This window comes from Thamnophis sirtalis, unplaced genomic scaffold (genome assembly GCF_051295495.1).
Source record: "Thamnophis sirtalis isolate CommonGarterSnake01/CBP01778 unplaced genomic scaffold, rThaSir2_p1.2 scaffold_1, whole genome shotgun sequence".
NCBI classification, from domain to species: Eukaryota; Metazoa; Chordata; class Lepidosauria; order Squamata; family Natricidae; genus Thamnophis; species Thamnophis sirtalis.
Window position 1 is genome coordinate 50,883,580 of NW_028261381.1, and position 18,693 is coordinate 50,902,272.

General features: G+C 39.7%; 1 protein-coding gene across 7 annotated transcripts in view; it reads left to right on the forward strand.

Moving 5' to 3' along the window:
- SEMA5B (semaphorin 5B) overlaps positions 1 to 18,693 on the forward strand; it is a 596,333-nt gene that overhangs the window by 144,271 nt on the left and 433,369 nt on the right. The gene's annotated exons all lie outside the window — the stretch shown is intronic.

Below are 18,693 nucleotides of genomic sequence, written 5' to 3' on the forward strand. Positions count from 1 at the left end.
TGAGAACTGGGAACAGAGAATCTGTAATCTTAGGCTCTGTGCTTGTTGCCAACTTTTGGTCTACTTTAGCATGATCTTTTATTTTGCATGTTGAAATCTATGGATGGCAGATTTCAAAATGGATTTCAATATATTTTTTTAAAAAAATATAAATGATACTATTTTTATGACACTGCTAGCATATCATACAGTAAATGACATACCTGAATTGCTCCAGTTTTACTGCTTTCAACAAACATGGACCATACATTTTTCTAAACCTAAATTTTTGTTGTTGTTTTTTCTAAAGTTGCATATTTAGTTTTGCCTTCACATGTAAACTTAGCCATCAATGGCAAGTTTAAATACACAAACCTTACAATTTATGAACTCAGTCACTGGAGTGAAAGGAATATTTTCTCTTTTGTCTTGGAAAAACCAATTCAGAAAAAATTTCTGTGGCAGACGAGAGAGGGAGGCAATTTTCACAAATTACTTTGTTTCCTCCCATGCCACTTTCCATACGGTACTGCAACGAGCTAGTATAAAAATGTAAAATCGTGGCTAATTGAGAAAGAAGCAAGAGTGGTTGAGTACCTTTCCCTTCTTCCTTTTGAACGTAGACAAAAGAGCTGTCATAGAATGGAGAGATATTTTGAGATACATATCTAAATATTTGAAGATAGTTACCATCAAAGAGATGAGGAATATACATTAAAGATAATAAATTTTTGAAGAAATACATTCTTTAAAAAAATGTAAGGTCTGGTTTTGTCTGGATTTTATCATCCCACCTGCAGAGAAGCATCCATAGATGCTTCTTAATCTGATTGTTGGCCAGTTATGACATGCCGTATTTTTCAGACTATAAGATGTACCGGAGTATAAGATACACCATGATTTTGAAGAGATAAATTTTAAAAAAAGTTTTTGCACTCTGCAGGCCTCCCAAACCCTCTGCATGCCTCATTTTTTGCAAAAAGGGGGGGCATGCAGAGCTTTGGGGGGCTTGTAGAGTGATCCTGGGGATGGGGGGGGGCAAAAACAAGCAAAAAAGGCCCATTTTTTTGCAAAAATGGGCCGTTTTTTGCAAAAAGAAAGGGCATGCAGAGATTTGGGGGCTTGTAGAGTGCTCCTGGGAGCTGGGGGGGGGGCAAAATGAGCAAAAACATACCGTTTTTTCCCTTCCCAGATCCCAGGAGCACTTTGCAAGCCTCCCAAACCCTCTGCATGTCCATTTTTGCAAAGGGGGTAGGGTTTCAGTAGGCCAAAAATGCTGTATTCAATCTATAAGATGCACCCAGATTTTCACCCTCTTTTTTTGGGGGGGGAGGTGCATCTTATACTCTGAAAAATATACTTTTTTCTTAAAAAATGAACAAAATCAAGGGTAAAAATGAATTGATTGACTAGACCTGAATCGGGAGGCGCTCACAACAGTCACTCGGGCCCTTGTGACCTCTAGGCTGGAATACTGCAATGTGCTCTACATGGGGCTGCCCTTGAAGAGCATCCGGCGACTTCAGTTAGTGCAGAACGCGGCCGCGCGAGTGATTGTGGGTGCACCTCGGTTCACCCACATAACACCTATCCTCCGCGAGCTGCGCTGGCTACCTGTCGATCTCCGGATGCGCTTCAAGGTGCTATTAGTCACCCATAAAGCCCTGCATGGTAGTGGATCTGGATACTTGAGAGACCGCCTTCTGCCAATTACCTCCCTGCGACCAATTAGATCTCACAGATTGGGCCTCCTCCATATTCCATCGGCCAGCCAGTGCCGGCTGGCAACTACAAGGAGGAGGGCCTTCTCAGTAGTAGCCCCGACCCTTTGGAACGAACTCCCCGTGGAGATTCGTACCCTCACCACCGTCCAGGCCTTCCGCACAGCCCTCAAGAACTGGCTAGCCCGTCAGGCCTGGGGATAAGGATAGCCGCCCCTCCCGAATGATGAATGTATGTTGCTTATTACTTTTGTTATATGTGTCTACGTCATTATTTGTATTCCCCCTCCCTGATTTTATGTGAGCCGCCCTGAGTCCCCTCAGGGAAAAGGGCGGCATACAAATGTTAATAAACATCTAAACATCTAAACATCTAGACACATGTATGAAAAACTGCCACTCTATTTAAAATATGCCCTAGCAGTCAGAAGAATTAGACTCGCTTTTAACAAATGATTACTAGAAATTTTTATTTAATATACATTAGGTCTCACCTTTCCACGAATCAGCCTTAAAGCTTTGAAGAAAGGTAGGTGATTGAACCCAATACCCGTCACCTCTATTGCTTGATGGGAAATTCAGCCTGAATCAGTCCAGTTCTGACTGCCCCATCAAATCTTTCCCCTTTAGAGTGGACCTTGAACATAAAATTCCTACCTCTTTTTATAGCAACAGCAATAGCATTTAGGCTTATATAACTGCCCAGTAGTGCTTTATGGCACACTCTCTGAGTGGTTTACAGTGTAAGCCTTGTTTGCATATTGCCCCCAACAATCTAGTTCCTCACTTGAAAGGAAGGAAGGCTGTGGATTGATGAGGCTTGAGCTCCTTCAGGATCCAGGCTGTGGGCAGAGTTTGCCTGTACTTTAACCACTGCACCACTAGGGCTCTCTTATACTTGCTCTGGTCAAGTATTTTATTCTGGAGGCTTTTTTCAGTTTGTTCCTTTTGAACTGGGCAATTCTGTTTTGTTCACTGAATGGGAAGTTGGTGATTGAATGCTCTATCATGCCTCACTACCATTTAGCTACTTGTACTTCAGATGAACGGGGGGGGGGGGCATTTTCTCCATGAAGGTAGTTCTATCTACAATGCAGGTCCAAAGAAGAAATACTGAAGAATTGAGAAACATGCAACAAATCTGAACTGGTATTGATAGCATGAAATGTCTTCCACCAAGCAAAAATACAACATAGCTACATAAATAAATAGCCTTGGATTTCTGCCACAACAAATGTAAACGATAAAAATGGATGAAATGTGGAATAGCAATTGCTGTGTTATTTCGAGATACCCTTGGAACAAACAGCAAATCTTTGCAGAAATTTTTATCTGCAATGCCCACAAAATGACCCCATGCAGGCAACTGTTACTGGCATCTAACACAAGTTGAATTTCAAATCCCCCTTGTATTTATTAAGCCAGCAAAACCTATTGCCTTTTGTAGATGACTGATAACACAGAACAGAAATGCACACATCAATTGACAGGCCCAGGAGAATGCTTCCCTTTTTGGGGGGACGGACAATATTTTTATTGGCAAGCTTGCTTATCCTGCTTATGCTCAGCAATAGACTCTTCAATGTTCTGGATGCTGTTTGACACCAAGATAATTATTTAATTTGGGAAGAAGCAATCTCTTCATTGCCTGCTCAATCCCCACATTGATGGGATTGTGCAAATGGGTTATGAATGGCATGAAAGTGCTTCTCAGTAGCCTGTTGTTCCAGTTCTCTGCACCTGTGGCTGCCTTCTCAAGGGTTGGAGTGAAGCAACCAGAGGAAACCTGATGCATTTGGGTTGGGCAGATGAGTTTCGGCCCTTTTTGTCTCCCTTGTGAAAATCTCTAGTTTTTTCCCCTCTGTCTGTGTCTATGGCATCTGTTTTTTTCTTCTAAGGAGCATGAAAATCAGTTTGCACTGTCAGAATGCTGGTGCATTTTGATAAAATGATTAGCTTTAGCTCCTCACATTTTTCCAACCCCAATTTGAAGGAATTTGGGAAAGAGCCTACAATTTAATGCATGCCAAGAAGGTACTCTACCACTGAGCAATGATTTCTTAGGGTAAAGATTGGCAAGGTTAAGGGTTGTTTGGTCTTCAAATCAATCTGGGGAAAGGAACTTATGTGAATAGGTTTACACATTATGCTGGGGAAAAAGAGGGAAATGGATTATGACATTTCCCAATTATTTCTTTTTAAATGACACACAGTGTAGCATGATTAAGATGTGAAAAAGTGTTACATTCATAAATTCTCTTAATCAAACAATGAATACATAAAGGATAGAGATGTTTGTTTCAATGCAGGCTTTAGAAGCCCATAAAAAAGTGAAGAAATGACAAAAATAAAGATTAAGAAGTACAAACTTCTGCTAATGATACTACTTCAACCTGATTAGGCAGTCTTTCATGTGATAAAATGTATATTCTGAGAACTTTCTCTGTTTAATAAAATGGGGGTCAAAATCCAAAACATGAAATTTGTTTTGTTTTGCTTTGCTATACAGTTGAGGATTTCTACTGTTTGTGTTAATGCTACCTGCTTAATTCCTAAAGAGGCAATACTGATAAATGCTGTTTTCCTTAGAATGTAGATGTCTATAAATATTTTTGTAAAAAATTGAAAATAAATTCAACTAATGAATGTATAATTATGGCCCCAGTGAACTGTACTTAATTTATTAAACATTGTAAACAAATCTAATTATGCACACTACATTTTGTAAAGTAAATATGACTATGTCTGTGAGTGGTGTTTTAAGTATGCATTTATTTCCAGTTTTCCAATTCTTCTGGTTCTTTTTACTGAAGCAAAAAAATCCCAATGGCCCATCTAGAAACAAAAGCAGTTAAAAAGCCATTACCATGTTCCATATCAATAAAAAAAGCAAAGACAAATGTCTTATAAGGAGCCATACATAGGATGTAACTAGTTCACCACACAAAATCTGTCTTTACTGCCTGCTGTCCTGATTGATCTTGCCATTGGGCCAGAACAGAAATCTTATGGAACAACTTTAGATCTGGGCAGGCTCTTACGGATGTAACCACTCTTTCAGAATAGTTAGGCAAGGAGAAAAATGAGGATTAAGGTAAAGTGTAATTTCTGTAATTTTGCCTTAACAGACATTTGTCTAGTCAAAAGAAAAGCAATGTTCAGTTGGATACAATTAATAGGATACACTGTACAGTTTGAAAGATACACTGCCGAGATTTTGAGGAGGTCATTGATTCAAGTCCTCATGTGTTGCTGCAAATTTATTTTAAAATAATAAATAGTCTGTGATTAAATCTTTACCATTATAAAAACCCACAACAGCCCTATACACAGAAAGCTATAATAGAGAATAGTTTTAACACAGCCTTGTTAGATATCCCCCTACTTTGATGGAATTTTTAAAAATTCAGCTCAATGTTCAATTGGTCCTATCCACATTTTGTTGGATGGCTTAATGGGAGAGATGTTATAACTTTTCCTGAACTACTGACTTGAATCTAGGAGGAGTGAGGTTTGAGAAAAAATCAGAGTTCAATGAATCACCAGTTGCCTTTGGAAGAATTCTTGGCTCTCTCTTCTGTGATGTAATTCTCAGATTCTGAAACAGTTTCAGGTTTTGCCCAAGCATGAAATGATAGAGATGGACATCACGCCAAATGCTATTCAGTATGATTGAAACCAGGAGAAGAGCTGTGGACTTTGTGGATCCATTGCTGATACATCAGTTCTCCTTTCTGAGAAAATACTCCAGCTAAAGTTACCAAGTTGCTGTCCAAGGTTCTGACAGCTTGTTTTCTTCTGACCTTAACTTGCTCAGGCTCCAATTTGTCTTCCCTAATTTCATCTAATGGGACATAGAACCATCCATAAATGCTCATACTGTAACTTGATTTGATTTGATTTGATTTATTGCATTTCTATGCCGCCCTATTCCCAGAGGGACTCAGGGCGGCTCACAAACCAAAGTAAGGGTGGGGGATACAAACAGGAGGAAAACAATGGACAAACAACTACAACAGTTTAAAAACAATCAACAACCACAAAATTTGAGCGGGGACGGAGAACTTGTCAGCCCCAGGCCTGTCGGAACAGCCAAGTTTTAAGGGCTTTGCGGAAATCCTAAAGGGTGGTGAGGGTTCGAATCTCCACGGGGAGCTCATTCCAGAGGGCCAGAGCAGCCACAGAGAAGGCCCTCCTCTGAGTGGTAGCCAATCGGCATTGGCCAGTGGATGGAATTCGGAGGAGGCCTAGTCTGTGGGATCTAATTGGTCTATTGGAGGTAATTGGCAGCAGGCGGTCTCTCAAGTACCCAGGTCCAATACCATGAAGAGGTTTATAAGTGACGACTAGCACCTTGAAGCGTATCCGAAGACCAATAGGCAGCCAGTGCAGCTTGCGGAAGATAGGTGTGATGTGGGTGTACCGGGGTGCACCCACAATCACTCGCGCGGCTGCATTCTGGACAAGCTGAAGTCTCCGAATGCTCTTCAAGGGCTGCCCCATGTAGAGCGCTTCTGCTGATCCACTAGACCCATGATGGTGAACCTATGGCACGCATGCCACAGGTAGCATGTGGAGGCATTTGTTAGGGCACGCAAGGTGTTGCCCTGTCAGCTCCAGCGCGCATGCATGCGCTGACCAGCTGACTGTGGCCTACTTCTTCAGCCATTTTTTGCACTCCGGGGCTTCAGGGAAGCCTCCTGAAGGATCCGGAGGGCAAAAAATGGCCTTACAGGCAATCCAGAAGTGACCTGGTAGCACACGACCCCCTATGGGGCACACCATGGGGAAAGGGTTACCATCACTGCACTAGACAAGTCACTACAGTTGCAAATAATGTAAAGAGGCCAATTCACAATGGGTGGTAATTTTGACCATGATTTCAATGTGCTGCACTTCACGAATTTGGACTGAAGAACTTTGCTATGGCTCTAAATAAGTATTTAATATTAATTCATTTCCTTCACTTTATTTTCAAGATGGAAGTTGTATTAATGCCTTTACAGGTACTCATTTAGAAGGGGTGTAGAAAGACCTCTTGTAACAATTCATTTGTTTGAGGATATATCTCCTTTCCCTAATAAATTATTGTTTTTGCAAAAGCTTGTAAAAAAGACTGGAAAAAAATTAATGTCAATTTGGCATTGTAATTACTGATTTCAGATAAGGTCTTTTTAATTGGCATCTCCTTGAGGATTCTGATTTTCTACAAAGTGAAATGTGTCACATTTTCCAGACACTTGGCATAAAAACCATCAACAATCTGTTTTGGTTCAGTTTTGAATCCAGTGGGACCTAGATTTCATATCCTTTAAACTTCTACAAATTTTAATTGTTTGTCTGAGTAACACAATAGGCTTTTAAAATGAATCAACGCTTCAGACTTGGCTCAATAAAGAGTTCATGATTAGTGCAATTCCTATATATGTGCCAAGCTGCCTATACTTTTAATTTTAATTTAAATGATCTTGTTAGCTTAAGCTCTGCTTGAATAAGCAGTAACAAATGCCAACTGGAGCAGATGTATATAAAGAAAAGCCTCTCAAAATATAATAATTAAAAGAGCAGCCCCAATTTTTATCTTTTTCTAGCATCCAGATGTTCTGAGCTTCATTGGTCAAAGTTGATATTTGTGCCACTGTATTTAATTTTTGGGCTTTCCATTTCCCTGTAGTATTCACAGGGAAATGGAAAGGGCATATATATGGAGCTTTACTTCCTCTGCCCTTGGAGATAAAACCTATATCGATCTATGAAAGAGGTAAAGTAGGAAAGGCAGCACCAGTTTAAGTGAAAAGTTTTCCATTAAAAAAAGATTTCAAAGAAAAGAAATATGGAATAAACAAAATAATATGACCTGTGAATTGGCAGCAGCATCCTTGGTAGCTTACTTTTTCTCCTCTTTTGGTGACCTTCTAGTTTTGAGAATTTAATAGGTTCCTGGATTATGATTAGGTGCTATTAATAACATTATTATAATTATCTTCATTGGTGCAACAAAATGTAATGTCTCTAATTTATTGGGACCATATTTTCCTGGCAAAAATAAAAGAAAAAACTGGAAAAGGGCAAATTTGAAAGAGATTCATAAGAACGAAACATGTTAATTGTTTGTGTTCATAGCTTTGCTTTTCAAAGGAAAATTCAAGAAAAAATTACCAACACATATATTGTAATGAGAATACCTAAAAGCAAGCAGCATATGTAAATGAATTTTAAAAAGACAATTCCACTTCTATATTTTTCATGTGAGTTTGAAAGACCGCACACTATGTGGTACCAGTTATAACGGTAAAAGGTTAAATGACCAAAATAAAGGATAAAAATGAGTTTTTGAAAAAGAAATAATTCAAAAGGACAGCTTTCTGAAATAAAGGACTCTCCTTCATAATGAAGGATGTTTACTCACTGTACTCCGAACATGTTCTGTCTTTTTCTTTATCGCTTAGTGGTTGTTGTTTTTTTGTTTGTTTTTTTACAATTTGCTTTACATGCAAATTGTAGCATGCATGTTTGGCAAAGCATATATGGGGTTTTTTTCCCCTCTGGATGAAGCAAGGTAACTCTCATAGGACTGATGATCCTAAATTCCTTCCATTTAGGGTTTCATGCAAATATGGCAAGGCTGAAGGATTTGTGGTTAAGTATAGAAGTTAAGGATCTAGTGTGTCTCTTTTTCACCCTGGACAAAATGAGCACATAAGACAGTGAAATGCACCCAGACAGAATGAGCTCTTTCATGCGGAAAGTGATGATTTACTGATTCACTGCCTGAATACCAAATGCAAGTGTGTGATAGGAAGGCTTTGTTCCAGTGGGAATAGTAGCGAAACTTGGAAGGAAGCAATAATTCAGGCCTTTGGAGGCAGAATCTTATTTCATTCACACCATTGAAACTCCACTGACATTTACTGGCTTCTACAGTTTCAGATGAGACCAAAAGGTGTAAAGGGCAGACAGGAGAAACACTGAAAATATGGATCTGTTTATTTTAATTTTCCCAGTATTGCCATTACTTCAGTGGTACAGGGAATAACCCAGAAGAGAGAAGCTTTATCAGCTTATTCAGGTGAATGATATTGTGGGTAGAAGATTGTCTGCACAATTGAAATAATTCAGGAAAACAATGAAAGAAAATTGAGAATGTTGTACATGGGAAATGATGTCTCATGTGCTTTTTAAAGAGAAGAATTGATTTCCTGCTAGTGTCAGACAAGGCCAAACACAAGGCATGTGTTATTTATGATAGCGAATTAGTGGTTTTGGAAATGTTTATCATCTTTGATAAATCTGCTGGAGAAGATTCCTGCGAGTCCCTTGGACTGCAAGGCGATCAAACCAGTCAGTCTTAAAGAAGATCAATCCTGACTACCCTAGAAGGCCAGATCCTGAAGATGAAACTCAAATACTTTTAGCCATCTAATGAGAAGGAAGGACTCACTGGAGAAGAGCCTAATGCTGGTAAAGATTGAGGGCAAAAGAAGAAGGGGATGACAGAGAATGAGGTGTCTGGATGGAGTCACCAAAGCAATAAGCATGAGCTTAAATGGACTCCAGAGGATGCCAGAGGACAGGAAAGCCTGGAGGAACATTGTCCATGGGGTCACGATGAGTCAGACACAACTTCGCAACTAACAATATTATCTTTTACTTCAAGGTGGTATTCCCCAACCTGGCGTCCTCTGGAAAAACTGTTATTTCAAGTCCTAGTCATAACCAAAAGTGTGAAGCTAAGATTTTTCTAAGGACTTAATGCATAATGATATTGCTTCATGAGTTCAGGTCACCGGGACCGGATGGATTACACCCCAAGGTTCTGAAGGAACTGGCAGACAAGATCTCAGAAACACTGAACTATATCTTTCAGAGATCCTGGAGCATCGGAAAACTGCCAGAAGACTGGAAAAGAACTGATGTGGTTCCCATCTTCAAAAATATATTTGACAAAGTGACAAAATTAGTGGACCAGAGGAATGCCGTCGATATAGTTTACTTGAACTTCAGTAAGGCATTTGATAAGGTAGACCATAACCAACTACTAGATAAAGTAGAAGAATGTGGGTTAGACAGTATCACGACCAGATGGATTCGTAACTGGCTGACCAACCGCACTCAACGTGTAGTCCTCAATGGAACTGCATCTACATGGAGGGAAGTATGCAGTGGAGTACCTCAAGGCTCTGTTTTAGGCCCAGTACTCTTCAACATCTTCATCAATGATTTGGATGAGGAAATAAATGGGTAATTCATCAAATTTGCAGATGACACTAAGCTGGAAGGAATAGCCAACATTCCAGAAGATAGGCTTAAGATACAAAGGATCTTGACAAACTTGAACATTGGGCACTATCTAATAAAATGAAATTCAATGGTGAAAAGAGTAAGGTTCTACATTTAGGCAAGAAAAACAAAATGCACAGATACAGTATAGGTGGTACCTTGCTCAATAGTAGTAACTGTGAAAGGGATCTTGGAGTCCTAGTGGACAACCATTTAAATATGAGCCAGCAGTGTGCAGCAGCTGCCAAAAAGCCAATACAGTTCTAGGCTAACAGAGGGATAGAATCAAGATCACATGAAGTGTTAATACCATTTTATAATGCCTTGGTAAGGCCACACTTGGAATACTGCATTCAGTTTTGGTTGCCACGATATATAAAAGATGTGGAGACTCTAGAAAGAGTGCAGAGAAGAACAACAAAGATGATTAGGGGACTGGAGACTAAAAATTATGAAGAACAGTTGCAGGAACTGGGTATATTTAGTTTAATGAAAAGAAGGACTAGGGGAGACATGACAGTAGTGTTCCAATATCTCAGGGGCTGCCACAAAGAAGAGGGAGTCAGCTATTCTCCAAAGCACCAGAGGGTAGGACAAGAAGCAATGGGTGGAAAGTAATCAAGGAGAGAAGCAATTTAGAACTGAGGAGAAATTTCCTGATGGTTAGAACAATTAATCAGTGGAACAGCTTGCCTCCAGAAGTTGTGAATGCCCCAATACTGGAAGTCTTTAAGAAGATGTTGGATAGCCATTTGTCTGAAATGGTATAGGGTTTCCTGCCTAGGCAGGGGGTTGGACTAGAAGACCTCCAAGGTCCGTTCCAATTCTGCTATTGTATTGTATTGTTATGTATGATATTGCTTGTTCTAGTTTATGTAACAGTGAACAATACCTGTTGTTTTGGGACATTTTACTGGGATATTGGCCTCCCTCGGGAAGAGCAGAATTGGACAAAGTGAAATAGTTGCTAGTCCGGGATTTAGGTTTTGCTTCCATGCAGTCCGGATTTAGTTTTTAGATCATCTTGTTTTCTGACATTAGTGCTACCTGAAGTTGCACCCAAGATTTGTCTCTTGGCCTGCTGTTCACTGAGAGAGGTGAATTTATTGAAAACTTACAGGCCACTTGTTAGAAAACAGAGCTCTGATTTTTGTTACCCTATCATGAACAAATAGGAAAATGTTAGGATAAGACTCCCGTGTATCGCATGACTAGTGACACAGCATTATTCAAAGTTTATTCAGAAACAAATGCCACTGATTTCCAAGGAGCATTAATCTTGTGAATTTGCTTATAGTCAAACAACAACAACGTGTCCTATCACTGCAGAAGGCCACTTTTGTGTTCTTTCTAAGTTGATGTGATCTAGTCCTCTGGTAATGTTTTCTACCTTTCAATTGAGAGATCACTGTGGCATGAAAATGTAAAATTTTCAGGGCAATTAACTTGACGCATGACCCAAGGGCTGAGTTCATTTAATCTCTCCATTGACTTTGGTAGGCATAAGGTCACTCAAGGTCATAACACAGTTCAGTTGTTTATTAACAGCATTTAAAAACTTAGTGTTTCATCTTTCTTTTTCATGCTCCTGTTGCTTAGGTTAAAACAATTAATCATAACAACAAATTGAATAAGGTTAACTGGATAAAGTCACCTCCGTCATATTAACTACTAAACTAACTGTCTAGGGAGGTGAATTAATGATCTTTACCAAAATCTTTTAATGGTTATTTGGTCACAAGGTATGATCCATTTTGATCTTTTATGCAACATAAATCAGTTTTAATGGTTCAGTCCATGCAGTTAAGCTTTTGAATCTAAATGAGGGCTCTTCAAATGAAGGAAATCCAGGGGAAACAATATAGAGGTACAATGCAATTAAATGTGGGGAGAGCTATAATTAGATAATTGTGCAGCAGCCTCAGACTCAGCATGGAGATTAATAGCAAAGAAGCATCATGAGCCTTCATTAGTCCCCAACATTGCACAAAGTAGTGAAGAAGTCAGTGACCATTGCTTGGGGCAAACCCTATAGAGAAAATTAAGGCATTTTTACTTCTAATTATTAGCAAAGGTTTTAGAATCTAGGGAATTGTGAATAGACACAGCTTTTGAATAGATGAACTAAAGCTTGATTTTATTTGTAGCTGCAGGTGGCTTGAAGAGTTAGTTGGCAGGCTGAACAGGAAAAGTCAGGTGTGCCAAGGACCGAACACAGATGTTGCTAAACTGCAGTTCCCAGCAGCCTTCACCATTAGCTATACTATTAAACCTGTTGCAAATTATAGTTCAGAAACATCTAGAAAAACCCAGATGGTTTATTAAGAAGTATGTGCATAAGAGCCAAGTCTAGCGATGAGTCAGGCATGACCAGACTGAATAGTCACCAAAGACTGGTCTGTACATTTAGTCAATAGATTGTCTTGCTAGATGAAGTCACTCTGCAGTTCAGAAGTCATTGTAATCTAGTGAACAATTTAGTGGCTCAACACAAAGAGAAGCAAAACATAGCATTGCATTGAAAGCTTCCTTTCCGATGCCGGCTGCCCCGTAGTCATTGAATGGCCTTCAGTTGTTTTCCTAGGAAAATATACAGAGGTGTCCAAAGAGAAAACTCCTTAACATCAAACTTTAAGATGCCAAGTTTAAGAACAAAAGTCACCTCTTGCTGTTCCGTAACTTAAGTTCTGAAAGTAAAAGAATTTAGCCAGAGAGTGGAAAGAGTTTCTATCAAATTGGCCACAAATAAGCCCTGTAATCCCTTCCTAATACTTTTTTTAAAAAAAATGTTCATTTACCGTATTTTTCAGAGTATAAGACACACCGGAGTATAAGGCACACCAAGATTTTGAAGAGGCACGTTAAAAAAAAGGGGTTTGCATTCTGCAGACCTCCCAAAAAAGGCCTGTTTTTTTGTGAAAAAGGGCCCATTTTTTCTCCAAAAAAGGGCAGGCATAGCCTTTAGGAGGGTTGTAGAGTGCTCCTGGGGGCTGGGGGGGGGGACAAGAAAAAACAGCCTGTTTTTGGCAAAAACAGGTCTGATTTTTGTCAAAAAAGGACATGCATAGCCTTTAGGAGGCTTATAGAGTACTCCTGGGGGCTGGGGGGCAAAAATGAGGAAAAAATGACCTTCCCCAGCCCCCAGGAGCACTCTGGAGCCATCCTAAAGGCTATGCACAGCCATTCTGGTGAAAGGGGGGGGGGTTTCGGGAGGCAAAAATGCTGCATTCAGTGTAGAAGACGCGCCCAGATTTTCACCCTCTTTTCTGAGGGAAAATGGTGCATCTTATACTCCCAAAAATATGGTATATCCTGCTTTTATTATTTCTTTACAAATAATTCAAGATTGCAAATGTAACCAACACACCTTCTTACTCCTATTTTCCCCCACAGCAACAATCCTGTGAGTTGAATTGGGCTGAGAGAGAGAGAGTAGCTGGCTTCAATGGCGAGTTGATCTCACAGTCTCTTGCTTTCTAGCCTGCTTTCTAGATCAAACTGGCTCTACTTTACTCTCAGACTTTTCTTAAAAGTTGCAAATAAGATTTGTGGTTCTCTGCTGCAGACTGGAACTCAGTTGGATCATTCAGCACCTAAGGAGTAATACCTTGAGGAGAGGAGATAAATTTTCTCATCTTTTTCTTTTTCATAACACTAGGACATATGAGTCATGTCTGCTCTTCAATATTGCAAAAACAGTTTTGCAGAAGATCCAGCATTCTTGAAATACTGAAAACAAGAAGAAAATGTCGAGTTTTTATTCTGAATTGTTGAGGAACATGGATTACAAAATCCCCTGTTCCACATCCTTGCTTTACATTTATTGATTTCCATAGATATACAAGACAATGCACAAACAACAACCCCATCCTCTCGAGTCACAACATAAACCTCTGCAATGCTGTCAGTGAGGTTACAGGCAAACTTTTATTAGCTCTCATTTTCCCTGACATTTGCATTTTCTGGCTCCAAACGCGGGAATGACACAACCCATCAATGTTTGCAAAATGAATTCTTGTTGAGTAAGGGAGATTGGATGGTGGATAGTTGGAGATAGTGCAGAAAAGAGAGAAGATTGTGTTGTAGTTCCCTTGTTGTGGTTCTTTGTAATGTTTTTTGTAGGGACACATTACTTTAAAGAATCAGAGGAATAATTCTGTGAGATGACTAAAATAGAGTGATGAAAATGTTAACCTACAGTTTGAAGTATAAGAATGGGTTATGTTTTTCTGGACTTGGGCTTCTGAAAAGCCAGGCTCATTGAAATCTCATAGGTGAAATGCTTAGAAAACAAGCTCCAGGTCAGGCCTGCAGCCATATTTTCTTTTGGGTCTTTGGCCTGCCACAAATTCTATTATTCTGCTATCCATTTTCTATTGTGGGAAAATGGGAGGGAGGATTTTAAAGAGTCACATACTATGTAGCCACAGCAAAATTCTTTCTAGAAAGCCAAGGTCATCCTTTGTCTCTGCACCTCTGCACCTGACTAAAATTCATGGGTGGAACTGTCAGCATAGCAGTGGAAGATTGGACCACGTGATGGACTTGTGGGTGTGGGGGCAAGATCTTGAACTTTCAACTGGGTGGGGAAAACCAGGAAGCTTTCAGATTCAGGTTTTCCCAGATGTGCCATCATGGCTCTCTTAATAAATTGGAACTTTGAGCAATACTTTGCTTTGGCCTCTGATTTACCTTTGGATGCTATTTGGAACCCTGACATTCCATTAATAATTGGCATGTTTAATTTATTTATTTATTTAATTTCCTGAAAGCTGCCCGCAGTGCACTGAGTAGCTTTTTAGTTTTTTGATGACTTTTCTGATTGGATCCCCTTCTTATGACTGCCTGAATACTTCACTAACCTGCTGAACTTTAATGGAGGCTTTGCTTGGACTTGCTGGGGCCTGTTAATTTCCCTGTTTTAGGACACAGAGAGAGTCAGTCTTTTTATACCATGTGTGGAGGAAAGCTTCTTGCCAGAGGGCCTTTTAGCAATTGGTCTGTGGGAGTCTGCTATATATTGAGTAGGAAAATATTTTTCTGAGTGTGAAATATTCCTTTTTCATTAGCCCTCAAAAATATTCCTGTTTCAGCAAAGAAAAAACCATAGCGTGCAGCAATTTTCAAGTTCTCTGTTAGGGGAAGGGATGGATGAGGAAGTTAAATGCCATTGCTTTGAATATGTTCTCTGATTGAAATATGAATTAATTTCATCAATTCCACACTGTGTAGACTTGCAGATTAACTGAGAATTTTAGACTCCAAAATACACCCCAAAATTGGGTTTGCCTTATCTGCCAGTACATATGCATATATACATGCATGTATGCATGCATGCATGTTTGCATGTATGCACATATATATTGTTTATTTGACTCATATGCTGCCCCACTTGCCTACAGGTGATTACATACAGTAATACTTTTTTAAATAGTGTACATATATATTTGTGGGGAAGCCCATTTGCAGATAAGCAGACTCAACTTTTTAACCAAAATACCCTGAAAACTGTGCCACCCATGGATAAACCAATTGTGAAAACTGAAACACAGAAATATTTCAAAGTTGTCTTATCTGCAGGTGGCACAGTTTTCATGATATTTTGGTTAAATATTCAAGAGTTGGCCTATTCCCAAGTATATATAGTTGTTTCAGAAATTATCTAATTACAGGATGGTTTCAGTTTAGGTGTTTAATGGAAGTGTATTTGTGGAAAAGAGCAAGTTCACATTCTGAAGACCATCCTCTAGTTCAAGACTGTCAAAACTTCTGTCCCATGGGCTGGATGCATCATGCGCTGGCCATGCCTATGCCCAGTTTAGCAAAGAGGGGAAAAGTCCTGATATGTCACGTGATACCGCTGTGATGACGTGAGTTTGACATCCCTGCTCTAGTTTAAAAAGCCAAGAAGGCCTTTGTTCAACTTCAGCAAATGACTTTCCCAGAATGGTGGGGTGGAGGCACATTGGAGACATTTACTGATACCATTGTCACCTCTTGACTGGACTATCACAACTCGCTCTATGTGTGGTTGCCCTTGCAAGCTGTTTGGAAATTTCAGACGATGTGAAATGTGGGTAGTTCTTTATTAACAGGCTAAACCTTTGCCACATCACAACTTTACTGTGGGATCAAGATTCAGATCATTTGCCTATGAAGCCCTGTATGGCTTGAGATCCAAGTAGCCTCAAGGCTGCTTATTGTAAATAGATCCTACTTATAAATATACACAAGCAGGATATGTGTGTGTGCTGGTTATACCCATTACTGGGAAGTCCAAAGGAGGCTTGGAAACTTAACACTTTGTGGGGGGGAGTGTTCCCCTTCTCTAAAGTAGTCTCCTTCCGCTCTAGCAATAGCATTTAGACTTAAATACCACTTCATAGTGCTTTTACAGCCTTCTCTAAGCGGTTTACAGAGTCAGCATATTGCCCCCAACAATTCTGGGTTCTCATATTTACCCACCTTGGAAGGATGGAAGGCTGAGTCAACCTTGAACTGAGATTTGAACTGCTGAACTGCAGCCAGCAGTCATCTGAAGTAGCCTGTAGTACTGTACTCTAACTATTGCACAACCTTGGCTCTATAATTAGATTGGCGCTCTCCTCCAAAATTAGATTGGAGCTTCCATGATAATGTTGAGAAAGCTTGAACATGGCTGTTTCAAAGAGCCTTTGGGGCATGATGAAATGTAGAATTTCTACTTGAACTCGGTATTCCGTTTTGAGTTGATTCTGTTTGAATGCACAAGACAATACCTGGTATACCTCTTGAATAGCTTTGTGGATCCTGATGTGTGTGCAGATGTGAGATGTGCAAAGATCAATTTGTGATAGCAGACAACCAATCACAAATTATTAAAATAGTGTTGTGGACCATTCGCTGCCAAAAATAAAAATTCTCAATTTGTCAGACGTATTGTATTAGTTCTTATGCTACTTCATTTCAACTTCCTTGTAATATGTACTTCATTTTTTCTCCAACCCCTGAGGAGTTATTGCACACACCAATATATGAAAAATTTATTATTTTTCTGCTTTCCGCGAGCCTTTGTCAGAGGAATATTCCCCCATCCCCGTCTCCCCCCAACTCTTTCAGCTGTCGGGCATAATACACTTTGCATTTCATTTATATGCTGTGCCTTTAAAGTCATGTCTCCGACTGCCAAGGTTTTGTCATCTTTTTGCTCATTTGTCTTTTTTTCAGACTTGGTTCCACTCTCAGCTTATAAAAAAAGTTTAGAGGTGGGGGAAGCACAATTCAGAATATATTTCTCTCCCCCTCTTGCAATCCATTAGAAAATATTAATGAAACGTAATTGTAGAATTACAAAGGGTGATTTTACAAAGTCAATCTGCAGGTGTTTAGAATATTGGGAAGCATAATTTCAGCTAGGTAGATTTGGCTCTGTTTCACTTTTTAAATGCTAGAGAGATTTCTTCCCACCTGCACATCTGAATTGACTATGTAGAGAGAAGGAATTCAGTGACATTTCTTTTCACCTTTGAAGGGTTTCATAAGTATTAATACGTTTGTAACATGACTGGGGAATGAGTAGGTGCTCTCCTTCACAACTGGGAACTCTGAAATCAGAAATAACTGGCAAACTCATTAAAAGTGAGTCAGTTTCAAAAGTTAACTGACTTCTGTTTTTTTCTACTAGGCAGTAAGGTAATATTCTGTAGTAATGCTTCATTTAAGTCCAGAATCTGCTTCTCTAGATAAAATGCATATGATCTGCCTTTCTAGTTTTTGCATCTATTGTAGTCAAAGAAGGAGTTTTAGAACATTTTGGAAGGTAAAGGTAAAGGTTCCACCGCACATATGTGTTAGTCATTTCTGGCTCTAGGGGACAGTGCTCATCTCTGTTTCAAAGCCGAAGAGCCAGTGCTGTCTGAAGATGTCTCCGTGGTCATGTGGCTGACATGACTAAACACTAAAGGCGCACGGAGCACTATTTTACCTTCCCACCACCCTATTTTTCTACTTGCATTTTTACATGCGTTCGAACTGCTAGATTGGCAGAAGTTGGAACAAGTAATGGGAGCTCACTCCATTAGACAGTGCTAGGGATTCGAACTGCTAAACTACTGACCTTCTGATCGACAAGCTCAACATCTTAGCCACTGAGTCACCGCATCCCTTTTAACACTTTGGAAACTGCTATATAAATCTTCATCCAGCTGCAACCAATTTATTCATTTATCCCTTACCTAATTTCTGTGTTCTAAACATGGCATGACACTTCTCTTGGCTTTTGCCAGATCACATGTTCCACCTCATTTTTTAAGATTCATCCTCTTGCCTTCCACTTCCCTCCAATACAGGAACTTGAATCATATTTGAAGGAAGGAGCAGAACCACTGCAGAAGGGTGTCCCCCCAACTCCTAACTCTCACAATGGTCCACTAGATCACCATGGTACAGAAGGCTATTGAAAGATCTATTAGGATCTATTAAGGTCATGCTTGTTCCAGAATCTGCTATAACCATCAGTGAGAGTGACCAGTGCTGTTTCTATCCCATGTCTGATGCCTGAACCCTGTTGGAATGGGTTCAGATAATATTTTTCCCCATTATTCTCTGCAACTGTAGTACCACTGCCTTCTCGATGACCTTCAGTAAAAGGAAGAATGGAGACAAGGCAATAAATTATCTACTATGCTTGGAATCAAAATCAGCCCCTTAAAGAGTCCTCATTTCCATTATGCTA